The sequence below is a fragment of the Falco punctatus genome (assembly GCF_963210335.1).
Source record: "Falco punctatus genome assembly, chromosome: 13".
NCBI lineage: Eukaryota > Metazoa > Chordata > Aves > Falconiformes > Falconidae > Falco > Falco punctatus.
In genome coordinates, this window is record NC_137593.1 from 8,336,458 (window position 1) to 8,347,677 (window position 11,220).

The following is an 11,220-nucleotide window of genomic DNA, read 5'->3' on the forward strand; positions in this document are numbered from 1 at the left end:
GCAAAAAAAAAAGAAAGAAAAAAAGGAGAGGAGTACTTAAAACAACACTGGAAGGGAAATTCCAACTCCCTGACCCTGGGACAACCTCACCCTTCATGTTAACAGAGCAGCAAAGAGAGGGAAAATGAAGAAATTGCCTCAAAATGAAAAAAAAAAGAAACAAAAAGATTTGTTGAGTCATCCAGCAGCATTCGCATCAAGGTATTTTGTTAGCAACTGTGCTAAAAGAGTAAATGTAACATGTTCTGCTTTGGCTCTTCCTTTAGCAGCGAGATTGATTTGCATTCACACATGGAAATCTGGTTTACAACAAGGCTCCCCTTCCCCTTCCTTTCTTTCATTGTTTCCATCATGTATCTTGGCTAGAAAATCTGCTCTTGTGGAAAAAACCCACACCAGACAAACCCGGGGCAGACCATTCCCCACCATGCACATGTTTTCTTGGAGAGTTTTTTTTCTCCCGAAAGGCTGTTTTGAGGAGCAGGAAGGTCCCGTCCTTGGCCCCACCAAGCACCGGCACCGCCTGCCGTGCGGGGCATGGGGAGCCTCTCTCCCTCAGGAGGAACTTGTCCTCCATGAGCCCTGGGTTTCGCAACGCATGTAGGAAACATCTTGAGCTGGCCTTGATTTATGCAGAAATGTTAGCTAATCTCTTTTATGTAATCACCGATAGCTGTTTCTAAAGGCTAAGTCCCCCAAATGGAAGGAATGAATTAAAAGAGACAGATGCGGTTTGGCTGACTCTTTGTTCCAATTACAGCCTCAGAAATAACCTAGTTAGTTTGTGCTGATTTATGCAGGGGTTCACACACGTTGCACACCCACCCAGATGCGAACATGCAGGTTATGTGCTGTTCAGCCCTCTTGCACTGACTGATCCCGGTCACACCAAAGCCACTGGAACTGCTCCAGGTTCATTCTGCTGAAATGCGATCAAAGTCCGGTCAAAAGTCACGTAAGACTGGATTTTCATTTACCCTGGCTCCCCTCGCTTGGCATCGCTGCAGGCTTTTGGAGCTAAAGGCTCCCAAAGTGACTTGAGGAAGGCAAAATCTCTGTAGTACCTTCTGCAGCATCTCCCAGGTTCATACTCCACAGAGTGCAGGTCAGGAGCCACCCTGAGGCTTAGTGACCTGCTTGGCTGAGACGTGGTGACAAGCTCCCCAATCCACATGCACAGCGGGACCTGAAGGAGAGATGTTCCAGGCACGTCCGGACCCACCAGACATGCATTTGTGGGTGGGCAGGGTGCAAGCGAGCCTGGCAAGAGGCTCAGAATCCTGCCTTCGGGAGAGAAGATGCAGTGTCTGCTCAGCCACCCCACCTTCCCTGCTTAGAGATAGAGATGCCTCTTGTTTCAGGGATGGAGCCACTGCCCCGCTCACATGCGCTGATGAAAAGACCCTCCTCTTACTTTTTCCCCATGGAAAAATACTGCCGAATAGGGCTGTGTTTAGGTTCCCTCCCTCCACCAAAGGCTCTGCTGCTGTGACTGACTTCAGGGATAGCTGGAGCAGTCCCATGGGCCTTAGAGAGTATTTTCCCATTTTATGTAAACTGAGTACCAGCTCTGTAAAAAGGGAAAGATTTATGCTTGGCAAACATTTCCAAGGAGCCAATATTTCCCTGTTACTCGTGGCTTGTGAATACAAACCTCACACAGCTGGTACCTCCACTAATGATCCCATTACAATATGTATTGAGCTGATACTCTGTGATATCTCATTGAGGTATTCATCCATGTCAGAAAGAATTTGTCCATAAAAACATCTCTTCCCATACCATCATAGGATGCTGCATTCATTCCTCCTTCTTCTGTCATCTGATGCTGCCTAATCCCACTCACTGACATCAATCACAGGGGGAAAATAAGACAATTAACTGGCAATTAATTAAATTATAAACTGTAAGGAAGAGCAGAATATTTGTAAACCTTAATAGCCTTATTAACATGCACATTACAAGCTAGTTGCACAATCTTATGGCTATGGATATCTTTATACATCTATGACATCATGCAGACTTTAATCACAGGGTAATGACTGTTCACCTCAAAAGGCTGCACAGCAGTTCAAGGAACCTGCCCGGCCAGCCTGGAGCTGTCACGGCACAGCTGCTTTACACCTCCCCTCCTGCAGAAACCTGGAGTAAAGGATCACCTGAGCACGTGCTGTGTTGCAGCGTGCCACCAGCTGTGGCTCCTGCAGTTCTGTGCTGCGTTCAGGCCAGGAGGGTGTGGGGATGGCGATTCCCTACGGACAAGCATTTCCTACACAACACAGGTGTCTCATGGTGTACATAGGCAGCAGGGAGCTCTATCCAGCCCCTGGGCTCTTTGATCCAGGCTGTGAGTATATTGACTTGGAACAACTCAGAGCCCTGTGGTGACAGCCACCCGGGCCAGGGCTCTCCGGGGTGGACCGTGCGCCTGATCATCACGAGTGGTGATAAACCTCAGTTCCTTCCCCTGGTCCCTGCTCAGCTGGGTGGGCTGCTGGCTCTTCTGTCACAAGGACACATGAGCATCGGGCTAGGGCTGAAGTCTGAAAACTCACCATTGACAGTAACAACAGCCTACTATTGTATAATGCATATGCAATGTGGTTTTGGTTAAAGCGATTTCCTGTAGGACTTAAGGAAAGTAAGTGGGAAGACAACAACAGCTCGAGTAAGGCACCCTCTGCATCATCGCAGCAGCTGTTGCAAGGCAATGGCAGAGGCTCCATCACTGAGGAAATGGGCTCTTAATGGTGCCTGACCTCTGTTTAAAGGTCAGGGCAGAGGAGGAAAAAACCCAACCCAACCCACCCAACCCACAAGTGAGGGCATGAAGCCATAGCCAGTCCCAAAGGAGGTACCGGCACCTACGGCATTGCAATGGTCATATTGCCACAGTATTGCTACATGGTCCTCGGGTCCCCTATCAATAACCTTCACACAAAAACCTCAAGGTACGTTCTCTCTTTATCATACTATTTATACAATATTTTTTGTCTTGGAAAGGTGGCTGAATCAGTCCATCTAATATACACCAAACCCATGACTCTTCCCTAGTCTATTTGTTCCAAAAGAAGTACCTTGTGAAGTGAAGTAGGAGAGTGACCTACTAAAGCAGGGAAATTAGAGTGTAGAAGATGGATTGAGCTGTAAATCAGGTTTGCCTCCAATGGCAGGTATAGCCTAACTTAGGCTCTGCCATCCTCCCTCCCTCAAAGTCAGCTGCATCCTGAATCTCAGCTGTGTTAACTCTGGTTCCAGTCCAGTGTTATTTCTGTAACACGTGAACTGGGATGACATGCACCCAGCCCATTTGTTTATTTGTGGAGCGTGGACCGATAGCCAAGTGCTAATAAAAGCAGCGTTCTCCCTACTGTGCCATTCCGCACTAGGTACCGGCGGCAGGCTGGACCTTCGGGCATACGCTGCTCGCTGTGAGCAGCCTGGGGTCATCAAGCAGCAGCGGCTTAACATTTTCATTCTTAATTTTGACGGAGCTGCATTGCCACACTGTTTTCACTTGCAGTTCAGCTCTATATTTAGCCAGGGATTCTGTCCTTGGCTTATTTTTTTTCGGCAAGGTTGGTAGCTAATGCTGCTCTGCTGTCGGTATGCCTGCCTCCCTTGTCAATGCGCAGGCTGTTCTTGGGATGCATGAGGCAGTCAGATGTGACAGAAACTGAGAGGTTTCTTTCACAGCTCGGAAGGGAGAGGAAGGAGCCAAGCATTTCCATACCCACCCTAGGAGCTCCGGTCCCTGGGGAGGGCTGGAATCCGATGCCGACTGGCGCTGGGAACACCCACGTTCAGCTAACCTGACAGCAGTGTTTGCTGCAGGGTAATTGGCTCTGAGGAGGCATTACTGCAAGAAAAAAATAAATTAATCAAACAAGATGGGACATCAGACATTTTAAAAATAACCCAAGGGGAAGCTCCAAGAAACTGTGATGACCAGGGGCCAGATCCAGATTCCCTAACCCCAGCTCACGTCTGGGGTAATTCTGACCTCGGCGGAGTTGCCTGGGCTGGCGCCGAGGCCAGTGAGATCAGAATCTGGCCCAAATCACTTGGCCTCCTGCTGCACCCCATGTTGTAACTATCCATGATGTTGACACATTCAACTTGCCACTCGTTTGTGGGACTAATTACACATTCGCATTTGTCTGCGCTCTCTCGGCTCCTAGCAACTGCAGTCACAGTCCTAATTAAAATAATAGACTGAGATTGGTAACATTACTGATTTAACAGGAAATTAGAAGAGTTACGTTCGCAGAGCTTAGGTAATTGACACCAACAGCGCTTTTCTTGTAATGTGCATTCTGTGATTGATTTTGTTCCCCAGTCAGACCTAAAAGCAGCTTGGGAGCACATTCCACCATCAGATTACAGTACAGAGGAATTAAATGACTATTACACCACTGCCTGCTCTAGAGCTGGCAGCTGTGGGCTTGAGCATGGCTTTGAGCTTCCAAACCAAACATTAGACCTAAAATTATAAGCCTAATGTAAAACAAAACATGTTCGGCACAACATGTTCAGTTCCCCTTTTAAGAGCTACCCTGCAAGGCACTCATCTGACAGCGCTCCTGTCCTGGAGGAGGGCTGCAGCCGACACAGGCGTAGCTTGTGCATCCTTGGTTGCCTCAAATACCAACTTCCTTAAAAGAGGGCGTGACCTAAAGATACTATAGGTTCCCATCAGCAGACAGAAAGGCTCTGTGCACACCAATGACTGTGCAATGCACAGGAACACCCTGGTCATACAGTGGTAGAGTTGGGAGCAGATGGTGATGGGGAATGTTCAAGGCGTGCGATGAGATTTCATCGTCATGTTGGAGAGAGAAGGCTCTGCTGTACTAAACCCATCCTGCAGCTCAGCTCACTCCACATGAAGAAGTTCTGTGTGTGGGTAATATTACAAGGCAGCAATATTGCCCTTCTTACGGAATGGGAATGGGATTTCTGGAGTTGGCCCTGCTCATTCTCATGGTGGTGTAAGTTCAAAACAGGTCCATACCAGCCTCAGGAAGATGAATCAGTCTTTTTTTGTTGAGGAAGCTTCTGACTCCACAGTCTTCATTTATGTTATTCATGAAATAGATCCTGGCATTTTCAACAAAACAGGCTGTCATAATAGAGTAATTGTCTCAAAAATGAGGTGGACTGGTTCGGTGTCAGTAGCTGCAGCTGGGGCTGGTATCTTACATCACCTCTGTCCCCAGAGCCTGGGGCTACAAGGACAGATGGGTTTCTAATCTGACCTCCTGAATGTCCTATCTTCAATTCCCTCCAGTTACAGTGTTGTGTTGTCCAGCAAGTTCCCTATACTGTGTTGTGCTGGGTAGTCAGTTCCTTTCAGAAAGGCACATACAGCCCCATTTGAATGCACCAAAATGGAGAACCCACCTCTGCCCTTGGTAGTTTCATTCAGCTGACAGCCACTTCCAAAAACGTTCTGGTCACCTCACATCCTTCTCAGCTACTTGGAGGCGCTCTGTGATCACTACTAAGCAGCATCTACAAACAGCTGTTCCTGAAGATCACAGTCCTAAAAATGAGAAGAGTGAGAGCAGACAGTGTGGGGGAACCTCAGGGGTCAGGACAGGGTGGGTGTTTGTAGGGTTTTACACAATGCCACCACTGCAAGGAGGTGTGATACCTTATCAGATACACCTCCCACGGCGGGGCCAGCTGCAGCACATTTTGTGTGAGTGAAAACCATTCACCGCGTTGAGCCAATGACTTCCCGTGCAATGTCGCATGCAACACTGGCTAGTAGCTTTTATATGTCAAGACAGGTTATTTACATCTGTACACCTATAGATTGAGACACGATCTTTGGAAGCATACACAGCTGCTGCCTGCTTCTTTAGAAATGCATCGCCTGTAAATTATTGTGAAAACTCTGTATGAAATGCCAAAATTGCATAAAGCTGCAAGAATATTAGTTACCTAATAGTCACATGCTCCTGTGTGCTCTTTTCTATTTGTGGACTCAGAAATGCGCTGGGAAGAACAAAGTGCACATGGTCTAGACTTTCTTGTCTGATATTAATCCCAGCACAACAGGACTATAAAATGTTTTCATGAACATATATGTCTTCTACAGAGAGCTTCATGGAATAATACTGCCGAGAGAGCTGCAACGTAGGAAATACCTATCCATGGTTTATAAATCCTATCCATCTCAGCATGTCTCAGGGAGTATTATCAGGGCCCTGGAGAGCTAGTGGAAATGCTACTCTTGCAGCTTGCATAGATAATTGTTTATAGAACTCTTCCTTTCCTTCTGCTGTGCCTGTGAACGATTATATCCAGAAGGCATTTGCTGTGTCCGTCTCATTTGGCTTCAGCAGCTCCCAGAGGGATCACGCATGGGATGCTCCAGTAAAGCCCCTATCTTCCCGTTGGGCACAGACAAGAAGATTCAGCTATGCTGCAGATATTTCTCCCTATGCTTTATCCTGTGAGAACCAGCTTTCAGGTGGTAAATGGCAGTCTGGGCTTTAATCACTCTGCACATGCACTGAAACGAATACTGGGGCATTTGCTTCTGGAGTGTTCCTGTACCCCACAATTTAAACTTCCCCACTATTAGCAGATATTTGATCCCATAAATATTGGCCAAATGCTCAGAATGGATGCCTGCTGTTCACAATGATAGCATTGAGCTAGCCTAAAAATTAAATGCCATCATTTTCTCCCCGTGTCCCTTGTTGAACTGCACTGCTGCCCATGACACCCCACCAACAGGGCAAATTGCTGTCAGTGCAGGCGACTCCCACACCATGAGGTCAGGCACCCTGCGCCCAATCCCGCATCACGTGGAGCCGCTGGGGAAGCTCCGAGTGATGTGAACGGTCCAAGAAATTGATATCCTCTGGGTCTGGGTTAGGAGGGAAGCCTCAGCGCCACACTCCGAGACCCACCTGTGCCTAACAGAGCACCAGCACTGCTCCCAGCTCCTGCCACCGGCCATGGCTCGCTGGGCAGGGAAAACACCGGGGGTAATGCCCGAGCGCTACAGGCAGAGACCGTCTCTCACTTAATCCCTTGCTTTGATCCAAGCTGAGCAGGGGAACATACTCCGTGCTCAGCACACCCTTTCCATCCCTCTCACCCAAATAAGAAACAAACCCATCTGAAGGCGCTCCCGACCTAGCTGTGCGTCTGCAGGCCACGCACGGGAAGAGGCCGACGGGGAAACACGAGGCAATGCTGCAGAGCGGGGCGCACAGCACCCAGCAGCCTCCCTGCCGCAATAAATCGCAAGCCTTGTGGCAAGGCTAAGTTGGAAACACACGAGAACGCTTCAAAGGGCTTGTCTGAACACTGAAGGAGTAGGTGATACATTCTGTACGACCCTGAACGAGACAGCGCGGGCACGGCGCGACCAGCCTGGAAAGCCAGAACAAGAGGTGTGTGTGCCGTGATAAGGCAGGTGACGTGGCCGAGCTGTGCCAAGGGTGACAGGGCCCGGCCGGGCCGGGGAAGGCTGTCTCTGTCTCGCAGTGCCGTTCCGGGTGGTGCACAGCGGCCCAGTGTCCGTCTCTGGGGCAGCCGGGGGTGCCGGCCGGGCCGCACGGGGCAGGCACATGGGGAGGCCGCGCTGTGGCGACGCCACCCAGCACACGCGTTGCGAGGCCCGGGCACGGACGCGCGGGGACACGGGACACCGCCCGTGGCTGCAGGCCGCCGCGACCCGCCCTGTCACCCGCGCCCCGCCAGGCCCCGGCGCCGCGGGACACCTGCGGCGGCGGGCGGCTGTCGGAGCCGGGGGAGCGGCGCTGCCCGCTGCCGGGGCCCTGCGGCCGGCCGGAGCCCGGCGCGCCCGGTGGGGCCTGGCGCGGCGCGGCCGCCATTTCGCGGCGCCTCCCGCCGGCGGCCGAGCCCGGCCCCACCTGCCGCCCGCCCCTCCCCCCCTCCGCGCGCGGCGGCGCGCCCCTCCCCCGCCCCGGCCCGCGCGCCCATTTCCGCCTGGCCGGGCGCCGCGCGGCGCGGCCTCCCCGCCCCCTCCGCGGTGCTCAGTCATTCAGGCTGGGAGAGTCAATAACACGCTGACATCACCGGCGGCGCGCGGGCACGGCGCGGGGCTGCCGCGCGGGGGGAGGGGAGGCGGGGGGCGGGGCAGCGCAGCGCCCCCGGCCCGGGCTGCGCCCGCCCAGCGCCCCGAGGGGAGCCGGCCCCGGCGGGACCCCCGCGGCGGGAAGCTGCTGAGGGGAGATGGGTGGGGGTGGGAGTGGGTGCTGAGGGGAGACCCCGCAGGGCTGCGGCTGTGGGAAGCCCGCTGAGGGGAGACCCCGGGGGAGGAACCATTCGGTATGGGCCGCTGAGGGGCGATGGCCGAGAGATGACCCCTGAGGGGAAATGGCTGAGGGGATAGGCCGCTGAGGGGAGACCACCGGGGTAAACCCTTGAGGAGGGGTCGCTGAGGAGAAATAGCTGAGAGGAGGGTGCTGAGGGGGAGACCCCTGAGGGAAGGCTGCTGAGGGGAGACCCCGGGGGGCGGGAACCACTGAGGAGGGGCTGCTGAGGGAAGATGGCCGCAGGAATGGTGTTGAGGTGAGACCCCAAGAGGGGAAACCATTAAGGAGGGTCCACTGAGGAGAAATGGCCAAGAGGAGGGTGCTGAGGGGAGACCCTTGAAGGGAAACTGCTGAGGGATGACCCCTGAGGGGAAGCGGCTGGGGGAAGGCTGCTGAGGGGACACCCTGGTGGGGGTGCCGCTGAGGGGAAATGGCTGACAGGAGGCAGCTGAGGGCCACTGCTCTTGTCTCTGGGTGTTCGGCCTCCGTGGTCCCAAGTCCTCTGCCAACATCTCCCTCCACTCCAGTTAACCCCCCTGGCACTAGCCTCCCACAAAGCCAGGGAAGGGAAGGGAAGGCGGGCGGTGGAGCTGTTGCTGTGGGGCTGTCGCCCGCAGCCCCTCGTGCAGGGGGTCTTGGGCCCACACAGCCACCCACAATCTGAGCAAACCCATGAGGCGCAGTCCCGTGACTAACAGGAGGGACTCCAAGGCTGACATCCCTGCGACATCAATCATTTTTATCAAACATACAGAGTTTGTATTGTGACTTGCGTTGTCTGCTCAGCCTGAGTCCGGAGGGGGAGGGGACTGCAATATAAAGGCATCATCAGGCTGTGCCTTCCCATTCCTATACCAAAGATAGAGAATATTATAAATTTAATAGACCTTCTTCATAATTCATAGCTTGCTTGTGGAAAAAAAAATCATAATAGCTTGGTGTGATATGTCAGGCATCTATAATTCATGGCGCTGAGATCACACAACCACTGTACAGTGGGAGTTCACAGAGTGAGATGTTTGTAATTAATCTGTGAAAAGAGAAACAAAGGCAATAAACTAGGAAGGACAGTAAATGAGGGCCAGATCCTTCCACCCGCACTGACGTCGAATAGTACTCGGCTGGAAAGCTTGAGTAATCCCTGGCTAAAATCAATAAAATTAGCCAAGAAGTGGGGTAAATAGTAAATTTACCACTGGCTGGTTCATTGCAACACAGTTAGAAGCAGACTGTACTGCCCTTTCGGGTAACAGGGTGCCAAAAGCAGCAGGACGGCCTATGCTTAAGCTAGGCATGGATCAAAGTACAAGGAGACGTGGGCACTCGAGTTGGGTCTTGTGGCCGTGGAGGTGGTGCGAGGGAGCACGAGGCTGTGCGGCGGGGACCGGGGGACTCCCTCTGCCCTCCCTGTCCCACAGGATGCGAGCTGCAGGTCTGGGGAGGACTGAGGGGCTTGTGAGCTGCTTGGAGCATTTGCGTCAACCTCCTTGACTTCAGCAGGACTGGGGCATGTGCTGAAGTGCTTTGCCGAACAGGGAAGTTTCCTTGAATCAGATCCTGTGCATGGATTCGAACAATTTGTGCTGCTAATGAAGATTGGCTGCAGCGGTAGAACGAGCCGAAGTTGCTTCCTAATTGGAAACAGTGAGCTGGAGATCTCCAGAACCCCCTTCCTCTCACTATTGTCTATTTTCATCCTGGTGAAGCTAAAGCTGGTAACTGCGATGCGACAGCTTAAAAACTCCCTGTGGTTTCTCACAATAGACCAACCGTCTACACTGGTTTTCAAACGATGCAGGGAAATCTTGTAAGACTGCATGGCCAATCAAGGGGGGGTGGGGGGGAAGAAATTAATTTCTTCTCAAGTGGATGCTGCAAGGAAAATGGAAGAAGAAATCCTTGTCCTTCTGGGAAAACGAAAGAAGAAATCCTCATCCTTCTGGGATTTTGTCTAACGTATGTCTTTAACCAAAAAGAAAATGGCGTCAGGTCAATTGGACAAAGCCACGCGCCATGATTAAATAATTTTAATCTGAGATAAACAAGGCACAGGGCAGAGGGGCATCATGGTGAGGCAGAGGTGACTTTAAAAGGAAGCCTGGGCCTTGCTCCCTGGCGTTCTGATAGTGCCAGTGCACGGATGCTGGAGGCCAGAGGCATTCATTGTTTTGTTTACTCATTTGTGACTCTCTTGAAAAATAATTGGTTTTCTTTTGTTGCTTGTTTATTTGTTTGACTGTTTGCATTCTTCGGATTCAATTTCTCCTGTAATATGGCCTTAATTTGCATTGTGAGGATCCATGTTTATTTATGCATTTATTCTGTTAACTTATTTATTTTTTTTTATTTTAATTACTCCTAGGCTGCTGGCTCTGCAAAAGGACAGCGGCCACATGGTGAGGAGGAAAACCAGGAGGTGCAGCCTCCATATCCACTGCCCGTACAGCTCCCATCCCAACCCTGACGCCTGCATGATCTTGGTGGTTGCTGTTCTCTGCAGGGAGCTCTGAGCCAAAAGCACAAGGGGTGCGTGTAGGGTGGTGCCTGTAGGCTTGATACAGTGTTAACAGTGAAATCCATGAAATTCCCCTCTTTGTAGGCCCCACCGAATTCTTGGCCTAATCCAAGCCAAGTTTGGGCTCTGCATATCTCAGTGATGCCCTCTGGTGACCTGGACCCACGGGAGCTGCTGGCAGCACGCAGGTCTCTCCCCAGTGGGGCCATGGTTGGCAGGAAAGTCACACAGGAGGGCACTTTTCCTGCTGTATAGATCCTCAGGGGAAAGTAAGTAGAAACTGGGGATTTATCAGGTTCTCCAGCTTCTTGACTCAGTCTGCTAAGTCCCTGCAGAATCCTACTATTTTTCAGCATCTGGGAAAAAGCTTAAGGGAACACCTGACCATCCACTGCTTCATGC

At 51.7% G+C, this 11,220-nt stretch overlaps 1 long non-coding RNA gene across 1 annotated transcript in view; it reads right to left on the reverse strand.

Annotated features, from left to right (window-relative positions):
• Nucleotides 1-9,219: 9,219 nt before the first annotated feature.
• The window catches only part of LOC308072745, a 181,783-nt gene continuing 179,782 nt past the window's right edge, over nt 9,220-11,220 (reverse strand). Inside the window, exon 9 of the long non-coding RNA XR_013931776.1 lies at nt 9,220-9,333. This is a non-coding gene — a long non-coding RNA (uncharacterized lncRNA). The remainder of the gene's footprint in view (nt 9,334-11,220) is intronic.